General features: G+C 38.7%; 1 non-coding gene across 1 annotated transcript; it reads left to right on the top strand.

Annotated features, from left to right (window-relative positions):
- Positions 1 to 3,602: 3,602 nt before the first annotated feature.
- On the top strand, positions 3,603 to 3,706 carry LOC129476544 (U6 spliceosomal RNA). The gene has a single exon (XR_008654980.1). It is a non-coding gene; the product is annotated as a U6 spliceosomal RNA (small nuclear RNA).
- The last annotated feature ends 9,341 nt before the right edge of the window (positions 3,707 to 13,047 follow it).

Genomic DNA, 13,047 nt, shown 5'->3' with positions numbered 1-13,047 from the left:
TCCAGCAGTTTTAACCTTTAAATTTGTTGTTTTTTGTAATTGACCAGCCCACCTCCCAAAAATCATATACAATTTGTGGGGCTGTCACTAAGAAAAATGATGCCAAAAATGTAAAAACAGAATTCAGTAACAAAATGAATATTTACCTAGAATTTAGAAAATACAACAAAGTACATATTTTCAAAAGCTGAAATACCAAAAACATTAGAAAATCCATTTAAATGACATAATATTTATATTAATTAACTGCTTCACACATATCTACATTTTTCTTTTTCTTTTTGTTTTTTTGAGACAGTTTTACTCTTGTAACCCAGGCTAGAGTGCAGTGGTGTGATCTCGGCTCACTGCAACCTCCGCCTCCTGGGCTCAAGCAGTTCTCCTGCCTCAGCCTCCCAAGTAGCTGGGACTATAGGCATGCACCACTGTACCCAGCTAATTTTTGTATTTTTTTGAAGAGACAGGGCTTTACCATGTTTACCATGTTGGCCAGGCTGGTCTTGTACTCCTGGCCTCAAGTGATCTGCTCACCTTGGCCTCCCAAAGTGCTGGGTTTACAGGTGTGTGCCACCGTGCTGGGCTAATTTTTCTTTCTTTTTAAGCTGCATATTCTTAGATTATCTCTTCCTATAACAATAATTTTACAATAGATATCTCCATAGAGAAAATAGAAAGATAACTCAATCTTTCCTCTAGCATCATTAATCAAATTTTTATTATTATTGACAGTTTAGAAAAGTATTTTCAACATCAAAGTTCTTTTTTTTTTTTTTTTTTGAGACGGAGTCTCGCTCTGTCACCCAGGCTGGAGTGCAGTGGCATGATCTCGGCTCACTGCAAGCTCCGCCTCCTGGGTTCACGCCATTCTCCTGCCTCAGCCTCTCCAAGTAGCTGGGACTACAGGCGCCCGCCACTACGCCCGGCTAATTTTTTGTATTTTTTAGTAGAGACGGGGTTTCACCGTGGTCTCGATCTCCTGACCTCGTGATCCGCCCGCCTCGGCCTCCCAAAGTGCTAGGATTACAAGCGTGAGCCACCGCGCCCGGCCAACATCAAAGTTCTTTATTACTAATATCATGTAATTTTTTATGAAAATAAGAAGAACATTATCAAGTATCTTTCATATATAACCTGCAATATTGAGAAGAATTCTCCATAGATCAGCTTCTGGTTCTGTACATTTCAACTCTGTTTCTCCTCCATTACTCACCTACTTCCAATGATAAGCACCAAGGGACACATTCATATCAGGATATAAGCTCTAGGCCAGCAATTCCATGACATGTGCCAGGTGAAATGGCACAGTGAGTGGTAGAGAATTTCTGCCAGCCATTCCTATCCTTGGCAGGTAACAATAACATAATTATACCCCTAGGTGACCACAAATAACATAGATATATTCCACTAAACTTTAGCTAAATGTATCCCCATTTCAAATTCCCCTTAGCCTGATCCCCAAAATTCCTGCAGCCACTCAGATGCCATTCAACAAGAAGGAGGAGTGTGATGAAGAAGTCTAAATGGAAAGAGACAATGGCCTTAACCATTTGCAAATTTTGCAAAAACAAGACAAAATGAACAAATTCCAAAGGCCCATCCTAGGATTTTGGGAGGGGCCATCTATGTGATGGGCCCTGAAACTTAAGCCTCATTTGCTTTATGGTAAATATGCCACTCCTGATTGTATAACTTTGAGTAAGTCACTTCATTTTTCTATTCTAACTGCTCACTTATAAAAGGCTTAATTCTACCAATTCATTCATTCATTCGTTGATTCAACAAATAGGTACTGAATGTGTGCCAGGTCCTGTGCTACGTACTAACATCTGGATATTAGGTACCTTGGATACAATTATGAACATCACACCACCACTTTTCTCAAGGATTTAAAGAAGGATACAAGAAAATTAACAATTACAATGCAAATAGGAAGTACCATGCTGGGAGAAGTACAAGTTCTCATTAAAGGCTAGAAAGGAATCAAGTATGATAACTAGGTTTCAACTTGAATAACTAGATGGTTACTAGCATCACTCTCTCTGAGATCTGGAAGACTGGAAGGGGTGCTGGCTTGTAGGGGAAGATGATTAAGTCTGGGGTATCTCGAGTTGTCAGCAGAGTGTAGTAGTCAAAGGCCTAGTCTCTGTTATCAAGGTGCCAATGAGACCAACTGTGTGACCATGGGCAAGTTGCTTAACTTCTCTGCCTCAATATCCTGAACTGTAAAGCAAGAAAGTAATAGTAACTATCTCAAAGAGCTGTTGGGAGGAATGAAATGAGATAATACATGTGAAGTATTAGGGAGAAAATGCTTGCAAAATAGAAAACATTCCATAAACATTTTTATACTATTATACTGTTCTTTAGGCAGTTGGATATATTGTCTGTGATGGTTTATTTTAGGTGTCAACTTGACTAGATTAAAAGATATCCAGAAAGTTGCTAAAACATTATTTCTGCACCAATTTTACAAAATAGCAATTCATAGGACTATGTTTTGATAGATAGATAGATAGATAGATAGATAGACAGACAGATAGGCAAGAAAAATTCTTCCGTACAGTAGGATGCTGACTAATAAATGTACAAAAATATAATACTAGAAAATTGCCATTGGAACAGGATATTTACATAGTCTCAATATATTTTCTCTCAAAATGCTTGTTTATTACAAAGGGAAAATAAAAACTTTTCAGTGGGAAAATCTGGTAGATGCCACTTAACCAGCAATTAAAATTAAGATCAATAGTAATGGGACAGTTCAAAGTGTCTCCTGATATGATACATTGACAAAAACACAATCTCAGTTCTGTGATATTCTTGCCAAAAATACATTACTGAATCTACTCATAAGGAATATCAGACGAATATAAACCGAGAGACATTATACAAAATAACTGTGCTCTAAAAATGTCTACGTCATGGAAGACAAGGAATAACTGAGGAACTAGTTCCAGATTGAAGAAAACTAAAACAGTTAAATGTGACACATGATCCTGGATGGATTCTGGACCAGATTAAAAAATATATTTTATTTATTGACTAATTGATTGCTATAAAGAACATTATTGAACCACTGGTGAAATTCGAATGGGATCTGTGGATTAGATGGTATTGTATAAATGTTAATTTCCTGATTTTGATGGCAGTACTGTGACTATGTATGAGAGTACCCTTATCTTGTAGAAAATACACACTGAAATATTTAGGGGCAGCGAGCATCATCCCTGCAACTTTCCATTAATTCAGAAAAAATACTAATATATTTACTTAAAAAGAATCGTTTTAAAAAACATTAGAGTTTAACTTATTCGAAGAAAATTAGAATCAACTAATCAGAAGGAAGAGGAGAATGCATTATGTATATATAAATATTATATATAATATATAGAAATATTAATTACATATATTATATATAAATATATATTTAAAGAGATTATAAAGCAAATGTAAATAATTGGGGAATCTGAATGAAAACTATATAAGAGGTCTTTTTACTTTCCTGCAACTTTCCTGTAAGTTTGAAATTACTTCAAAATGAAAAATGTAAAAACAAAACAGCTGGATCCACATGTCAAAATAATATATATATAATATATTAAGTGCTTACTGTGGCAACATATATACTAAAATTGGAATGATACGGAGATTAGCATTGTCCCTGGTCAAGGATGACACACAAATTCATAGAGCATTTTATATATATATATATATAAATTTTTTTTTTTTTTTTTTTGAGACAGAGTCTGGCTCTGTCTCCCAGGCTAGAGTGCAGTGGCACAATCTTGGCTCATTGCAACCTCCGCCTCCCCAATTCAACTGATTCTCCTGCCTCAGCCTCCCAAGTAGCTGGGATTACAGGCACCCACCACCATGCCCAGCTAATTTTTGTATTTTTAGTGCAGATGGGGTTTCACCGTATTGGTCAGGCTGGTCTCGAATTCCTGAAGTCAGGTGATCCACCACACTCGGTCTCCCAAAGTGCTGGGATTACAGGCATGAGCTACTGTGCCTGGCCTGCATTTTATATTTTTTAGAAAGAAAAAGAAAAAAAATACATTAAGGAGTGGGTTGTCCACTTAATCAAACAAGTCTACTTTAAATACTACTACATCTAGCTCATTAACTACTTTGAGTAGTAAGAGATGTCAAGAAAACCCATTCATGAAGGATTTTAACGTAATTATAAGGATCAGTGTAAAAGTATTATTCCCCTCTTGACCAGTTCTCAATCATACAGAACTTCTCTAAGAACACTTATAGAGTATTAAGTGGGCTCTATACCAATTTCTACTGATCAGCCATGTCAATTAGCCCTAAGCTAGAAGTACTGAGTTTATTAAGTGAACAATGGAGATAGGTGAGACATGAATAAAAAATAGAGAAGGTAACTGTAAGAGTAGCATTGGCATTTGTTTTTGTCAGGGCTCAAAACATGATATCCCAAATATGGTGCCTTGGCATGCTGAGTATTTTGAGCTGAAGGAAACCCTGAAAGGGCCTCAGAAGCAAGAAATGTTCATTGATGAGAGTCTTAAAAAAAAGTTTGAAGTCAACCAGGCATAGTGGCTCACGCCTGTAATCCCAGCACTTTGGGGGGCCAAGGTGGCATCACCTGAGGTCAGGAGTTTGAGACCAGCCTGGCCAACATGGCAAAACTCCATCTCTACCAAAAATACAAAAATTAGCCGGGCATGGTGGCATGTGCCTGTTAATCCCAGCTACTCAGGAGGCTGAGGCAGGAGAATTGCTTGAAACCGGGAGGGAGGGGTTGCAGTGAGCCGAGATCACGCTACGCACTCCAGCCTGGGTGACAGAGCAAGATTCCGTCTCAAAAAAAAAAAGAAGTCAGCGCAGCTCTGTTAAATACATAAATATATAAAAATCAACCAAAAATGCTGCTGAGAACTCTCAAATGTTTAAAAGGAAAGGGCTACAAAATACCAACTATGGCAGTGATCTTGTGACTATTGTCATTATGTTCGTTAATAAGTTTCAGGCCGGGCGCGGTGGCTCACGCTTGTAATCCCAGCACTTTGGGAGGCCGAGGCGGGCGGATCACGAGGTCAGGAGATCGAGACCACGGTGAAACCCCGTCTCTACTAAAAATACAAAAAAAAAAAAAATTAGCCGGGCGTGGTGGCGGGCGCCTGTAGTCCCAGCTACTCAGAGAGGCTGAGGCAGGAGAATGGCGTGAACCTGGGAGGCGGAGCTTGCAGTGAGCCGAGATTGCGCCACTGCACTCCAGCCTGGGCGACAGAGCGAGACTCTGTCTCAAAAAAAAAAAAAAAAAAAAAAGTTTCTCATGAGGCTGGGTGTGGTAGCTCACACCTGTAGTCCCAACACTTTGGGAGGCTGAGGCAGGAGGATTGCTTGATGCCAGGGGTTCAAGATCAGACTGGGCAACATAGAAAAACCCTGTCTCCACAAAAAAAAATAACAACAACAAAAATAGCTGGACGTGGTGGTGCACGCCTGTAGTTCCAGTTATTTGGGAGGTTGAGGTGGAGGGATCATTTGAGGCCAGGAGTTAGAGGCTGCAGTGAGTCATGATTGTGCCACTGCACTCCAGCCTGGATGACACAGCAAGACCTTGTCTCAAAACAATATAATAATAATTTTCTCATGAACATGATTGCATTACCTCTGCAGTGTGTCCAAGTAGAATGAGACCAGGTTGTGAAGGTTGGAGAGGAACAAGAAAATTATGTTTAGGGATTTCTGTTTTGGTCTGGAAGCCAAAACTTAAAATGGGACAACAGTTTGGGACCTTATCTCAACCCTTGTTAAGATGCCCCATGTGTAAAAATAATGAGGCTATACAGGCTGGGAGGGTCCCACTTAAGAGACTGCTACAAGATCTTGACGTTACAGAAACTGGCTAGTGGCAAAGTTAGAGCTTAAACACAGTTCTTCCTGACTCCAATCCCAGCCTTCTTTCTACTACGCTACTCTGCCTTTTTGATGCAAAGGAATTCTTTTCACAAATCAAAGGTTTCCTTTAGAAACCTGTGGCACCCTGGGAAAAATGTTAACTTCCCATGCCATCTGTAGATGCTGGCACTTGTAGTAAGCAGTGGCAGTTAACATGAGCACTATTATTAGGGAAGGTGTTTATGCCACTTCTGTCCAACCTTGCTGAATGTTTACTCCCCAAATCTCAATAAAGCAAAACTAAATGGATCCAATACCCATTTCCATAATTCAAGTTGGAAGGACAATTACCAATGAGCAATATCAACAGAAACTCAAAGATCTTCTTTAAATACATCACTCGCCTGAGCTATATTACAAGGAAAATCAGTCTTTTGTACAGGAGAAAAATCTCTGTGAGAAATATGCAGAGGAATCATTTCATTTCTTTGCATCTGCCCTCCTGGTGGGAGGTATCAGGGCTTGGGTAGCCCAAGAAGCTATAGGAAGCATATTACAGAGAGTTTAATTTATTCAAAGAAAATCAGAATCAACTAATCAGAAGGAAGGGGAAAATGCATTAATTAAACAGCTTTACTCATGCAGAAAAGCTGCCAGCATGAGCACTTCAAATTACCTGGGCACACCTAATGCATTTGCATTTGCTCGGGAGAAATGTGTTCTGCCCTACAAAGCCACGAACATTTCATAATTCCATTTGAGCGAATAACAAAAGGGAATTGACAGCTAAGAACCACCTTCCACACTTGGGGGCTATAGCCTTTTCCTAGGAATTTTTAGCTCAAGTAGAAATGCTCTTCTTGACTAGATGTGGAGAGAGGAAGTTTTAAGTCTTCTGTAAAGTAAAAGGCTAAAAAAGAATCTCCCTCCTCTCTACCCTTCCAACAAAGGAGGTGGGCTTTTACTGGCAGGAGGCTAACAGCATTCTTTTGTTAGATATTAACATAAAATAAGGCAGTAGAAATGGATGTCCATCAACAGAATTAGAAGGAACTAAGTAAGTTTCAAGAACAAAAGGTTTACTTATTTAAATTACAGGAGTTGAGAAACAGCTGGGAATGCAATTTCTTTCCCAGAGTTAAAAAACTACAAATAGTTAAATGTAATTATGTTGCAATATAATTTTATCATTTCACATTGAATGTGTAAAATCATTCTAACTAAAATAACCCTATCGGCAATACTTAAACATATATTTTATATATTTTATCTTAGCTTTTTTCAATTCAGCTTATTCATCAACTAACTCAATATTTTATTTGCATATTTACTCCTGAGAAAGCTAATGTGACTTTAAAGCACCTGTCCTTACCCAATGATAACTACCTTAAAAATATTTTAAAGTTGCCTTATGCTTTTTATTACTTTACATCATGAGTTTATATTGCATTTTGCACAATAAAATGTACTACAATTAGTAGTAGAGTTTATTAATCTGGAATTTTAGAGTTGAGAAAAATAGAAACGTCTGTTAGAAAACTTCTCAGAAGTTTGTTTTCTACTTCAAAGGAAAACATCAATTTGAAATGCAAAAGAACTGTAATAAAACCTAAGGTTTACACAACTTTGGTCTAATTTAATATATAATATATATGGTTTATACTCAAAGAGGAAACTTTAAAAAAATTAACATATATTGTCACCTAGTGCTTAGTTTTAAATATTCTATAATTTTGTCTAAAATGCCTTATCTGTACAAATTTTGGGATCAAGTTTCTAAACAGATTGATTGTCTTAGACCTACTTGTAAAAGTGCATTCTAGGATTTCTACACCATGAAAGATTGTGGTTAAAATGGTCAAGGATGAACTGTCAAAACATATGCAGGGCATTTCCTCAGAATCAAAAAGACTAATGAAAGAGAAGGTAGGCAGAAAGTAGGTATATATTTCAGAGGTCTGGGAGAAACCTTTCCTCTAGATTATGAAAATTTTTGGAAACTCAACTTTATTTTCACGCGATCTGATCACATTCGATAAAGCTCTTTCATGTGTTTTTACTCCCCAAACTAAAATAAACTGCTTTTGTGGAATATCTTTCTATGAATTCCTTTGAATGCTATCATCATTGATGGTAGATAACAGACAATAATTTCAAACACTAATTTCAAAGACACCAGTGAGTGGAGTGGCTGCTTAATTGCAAACACCTTGGCAGAACACTGTTGACCTTCTACTATTTAGGATCTTTCAATGCATTTAGGATCTTAGCGGGAAAAATATTCTATAGCAATGAAATATACTCAGGTATAAGTGTACTGATGAGACAGGCATCTAAAATATGAATGAAGGTTTGAATATTCAGTTTTAAATATGTTGATAAAAGAAACTACAAAGAAATGTCATTGATCTAATACTTGTTTGCACATTCTCCAGAACCCAAACAACAAAAGGTGTAAACTGCCTTTTCAATTGCAAACTTTGTTCATTTATTCCATTGGTAAAAGAATGTAAATCTGAAGTCATTTTTTTGTTAACTGACACCAAGTCTTTCTCATTAAACTTTTTTTTTTTTGTAAAGAAACAAGGGTAAATAAAGGTCAGAATAAAGTCAAACTTCTTCCCCTGGGCAGTGGGGGGGGAGGGGGAGGCAGTATAAGGAAATTTCACTAAATCATTCCTGTCAATTAGAATCTGACATTTAAATTAATTCTAGTGCTTCAGGTATTTTAACACACAGTTATGTATAATTCAGGTAAGATAAATATGGGTATTTAAGAATCTCAACAGTACTTTCTATAAATCTTTGTAATACAAATATAAATCAAATGATAGCAATATCTTTCACTGAGTTTGCATAAACCAAAACATTCATATATCTTGATTTAATTTCCTAGTAAACGTTTAACTAAAATATGGGAGAATTAAGATATTTTGGGCTGAGTTCAGTGACTCACACCTGTAATCCCAGCACTTTGGGAGGCTGAGGTGGGAGGGTCACCTGAGCTCAGGAGTTCAAGACCAGCCTGGGCAACATGGTGAAACCCCATCTCTACTGAAAATACAAAACTTAGCCGGGCATGGTGGTGCATTCTTGTAGTCCCAGCTACTTGGGAGGCTGAGGCAGGAGAATCACTTGAACCCGGGAGGCAGAGGTTGCAGTCAGTCAAGATTGTGCCAAGCCTAGGAGACAGAATGAGACTCTGTCAAAAGAAAAAAAAAAAAAGATACTTTGTTCACTGTTATAATCATTACTAAAGAACTAAAGAACAAACTAGATAATCAATAGTAGGTGCTTAAAAAATTTTGAACAAATTGTCCAATAGTCAACCTAAGGCCAAAAGGAAGGGAGGGGACCCAGCAGACAGAAGAAAGGAGGGAATGGTGAAAGTGACAAAAAAAGGCAGAGAAGTAGTGGAGAAAATATTTGTAACCACAAATTTGTTCATTTATCTCAACTCTTTTATTTTTTTATTTTTTTATTTTATTTTTTTGAGACGGAGTCTTGCTCTGTCTCCCAGGCCGGAGTGCAGTGGCGCGATCTCGGCTCACTGCAAGCTCCGCCTCCCGGGTTCCTGCCATTCTCCTGCTTCAGCCTCTCCGAGTAGCTGGGACTACAGGCGCCCGCCACCACGCCCGGCTAATTTTTGTTTGTATTTTTAGTAGAGACGGGGTTTCACCGTGGTCTCGATCTGCTGACCTCGTGATCCGCCCGCCTCGGCCTCCCGAAGTGCTGGGATTACAAGCATGAGCCACCGCGCCCGGCCTTCTCAACTCTTTTAAAACATCATTTCAAGTGAAAAAAAGTCTGATTTTATTAATGTTAAATTCAGTCGCTAGCTGGGCCTGGCACTTGTAATCACAGTAACACTGGAGGCTGAGGCGGGAGGATCCCTTGACCCCAAGAGTTTCAGACCAGTCTTTTTTTTTTTTTTTTTTTTTTTTTTTTTTTTTTGAGACGGAGTCTCGCTCTGTCGCCCAGGCTGGAGTGCAGTGGCGCCCTCTCGGCTCACTGCAAGCTCCGCCTCCCGGGTTCACGCCATTCTCCTGCCTCAGCCTCTCCGAGTAGCTGGGACTACAGGCGCCCGCCACTACGCCCGGCTAATTTTTTTGTATTTTTAGTAGAGACGGGGTTTCACCGTGGTCTCGATCTCCTGACCTCGTGATCCGCCCGCCTCGGCCTCCCAAAGTGCTGGGATTACAAGCGTGAGCCACCGCGCCCGGCCTCAGACCAGTCTTACCTGCACTTCAAGATCTTACCTGTAACTACCTCTAAGCACCAAGACTCAATACCTCAGTTAATTCAGAAGTAAATTTATCTGTTCCAGATTGGAGACTAAGGAGACATGACAACCAAATGCAATGTGGATTCTTACTCTAGACCAAAAACCTACACTGTCCAAAATGCAGTGGTCACTAGCTGTGTGTGGCTATTGAACATTTGAAATGTGGATAGTCCAAATTGAGATATGCTCTAAATGCAAAATACACACCAGATTTTGAAAACACAGCATTTTAAAAAGAATGTAAAATATATTGTTAACGTTAATTTCATCTGTTTCATTTTACTTTTTAAAACATGGCTGGTAGAAAATTTTAAACTATATATATACAGAGCTGGTCTAGAAATCCAAGCTAAGGAGTTTGTACTTCATCCTCGGAAGCCATTGTAGGTCCTCGAGTAGGAATGTGAGATTGTTTTTGGGGGGAATTTAGTCTGGCTATGGCCTGGAAGGTGGCCAAGAGGAACAGCACATTACAAAAGTCCAGGAGGGATGTTCTGGACTAGTGTCATGGCTATGGGGCTGGAGACAAAAGATATAATACAAGAGACATTTAGATAGAAGTACCAACAGGTCTTTGTTATTTTCTGGATATAGAGGGTGGTGAAGAAGGTAGAATCTCTGTTTCATGATTTCTCACCTGAAACATTGAGAGAATTTTGGTCTCCCTGACAGAAATGGAGTAATCACAAAGTTTTAGGAGTGATGAGTTAATATTTTTTAACATCTTATTTTGAAATAATCGCTGACTTACAAAAAAGTTACAAAAGTAGTTCATAGAGTTTTCATACACCCTTCACCCAGTTTTCCCACATGTTAACATTTTACACAACCATAGTTTATATTAAAAAAATCCATAATTTATGAACTAATCTATAGAAAAAATATTACTTATTTCACATATAATCAATATAAAGATTATTAATAAGATATTTTATATTTTTTGTGGAGGAGATAGAGTCTTAGAAATCCAGTGTGTATTTCACACTCACAGTCCATCTCAATTTGGGGCAGCCACATTTCAAGTGTTTAAATAGGCACATGTAGCTAGTAAGCACAGCATTCCTAGAGCATCCACAATCTACTCCCAACCTTTCTTTTCAACATTGTCTCCTGCTGTACTGCCAAGAAAACTCTCTGCCCTAGCCAGTTTGTTCTGGGCCAGGATGGCAAAAGGCTGACCTCATGTTCCTATTACCTCCCTCCCACAATCATAATAGACATTAATAATCATTCATATGACACTTATCTGCTGAGTCTCTGAATACTTCCCAATATGATGCTCCAGACAACACCAAAAAATGACTAGAGTTGGCACTTAAAATGAAACCCTTTTTCCACCCATTACCTAGTCACTGTCCCCAGCAACGTCTAGCTCATTCCTACCTCTAAATTTGCTCCTGCAACTTAGCCAATCTAATCAATGCCTACCTGCCTTGAGAGTCAAACTCAAGTCTCCATTCATACAGTCCTTTCCAGCTCATATTGAACATTCTTTTTTTTTTTTTTTTAATAGATGAGTCTCACTCTGTCACCCAGGCTGGAGTGCAGTGGCACAATTTTGGCTCACTGCAACCTCCGCCTCCCAGGTTCAAGTGATTCTCCTGCCTCAGCCTCCTGAGTAGCTGGGATTACAGGTGTGCACCACCACAATTTGCTAATTTTTGTATTTTTAGTAGAGACGGGTTTTCCCCATGTTGGTCAGGCTGGTCTTAAACTCCTGACCTCATGATCTGCCTGCCTCAGCCTCCCAAAGTGCTGGGATTACAGGTGTGAGCCACCACACCTGGCCTGTTATGTATTTTTCTATGCTCACATGTATCATAGAAGAATGCTGTGCATAAAGTAGATGTTCCATGAAAACTTCTTGGTTGATAGAACGGTTATAACACACATCGTTTTTATGTCTTCTATCAGTTACGTTTAAGCCTAAATCTATTTTTTCGTAACTACTGCTCCAAAACCTAAAATGGTCACATGAGTGATATCATGAATAGGCACAATTATTTAAATTCGCCTCACAAATGTTTGCTTAATATAATCTTTTTTTTTTTTTTTTTTTGAGACGGAGGCTCACACTGTCACCCAGGCTGGAGTGCAGTGGCGCGATCTCAGCTCACTACAACCTCTGCTGCCCAGGTTCAAGTTATTCTCCTGCCTCAGCCTCCCAAGTAGCTGGGATTACAGGCATGTGCCACCATGCCCAGCTAATTTTTTTTTTTTTTGTAATTTTAGTAGAGACGGGGTTTCACCATCTTGACCAGGCTGGTCTTGAACTCCTGACCTAGTGATCCACCCACCTCGGCCTCCCAAAGTGCTGGGATTACAGGTGTGAGCCACCATGCCTGGCCTTTGCTTAATATAATCTTATACTCGGTTAGATATTGGTCATCAGGCTCCAGTCCCTGCTCCACTACTTACTAGCATTGTGTTTCAAAGTAAGTCAGTCACATAAACCCTTAGATTTTGTTTTCTCATCAATAAAGTGAGGTTTATAATGCCTTACCTATCTTACATGATTGGTGTGGGTATCAAATGAAGTAGTATAGTATATACATAAAAGCACTAGACATTTGCAATCAGAGAGGCCTAGGCTTGAATCCAGGCTCTGCCACTTACTGTATATGTCACCTTTATCAACTTACTTGTTTCTCAGTTTACTCATTTGCAAATATAGGCACAAAAATATCTAAATCTCAGTGCTATAAGTGACTTGAGGTTTGTGAGGAGCTTAGCACATTGCTACAGACATTGACGTCACTCAATAAGTGATATATTGTGAATGAGGTCAAAGTGCCATGAACAGGTGATTATTATTCATTATTAATCTTCCCAAAATAGTTTGATGTGAAACCAAATGGATAACCATTTTTGACACACTGCATCATTGA

This window comes from Symphalangus syndactylus, chromosome X, assembly GCF_028878055.3.
Source record: "Symphalangus syndactylus isolate Jambi chromosome X, NHGRI_mSymSyn1-v2.1_pri, whole genome shotgun sequence".
Lineage (NCBI taxonomy): Eukaryota > Metazoa > Chordata > Mammalia > Primates > Hylobatidae > Symphalangus > Symphalangus syndactylus.
Note: the sequence above shows the minus strand (reverse complement) of the source record. Positions and strands in the feature narration are given on the sequence as shown.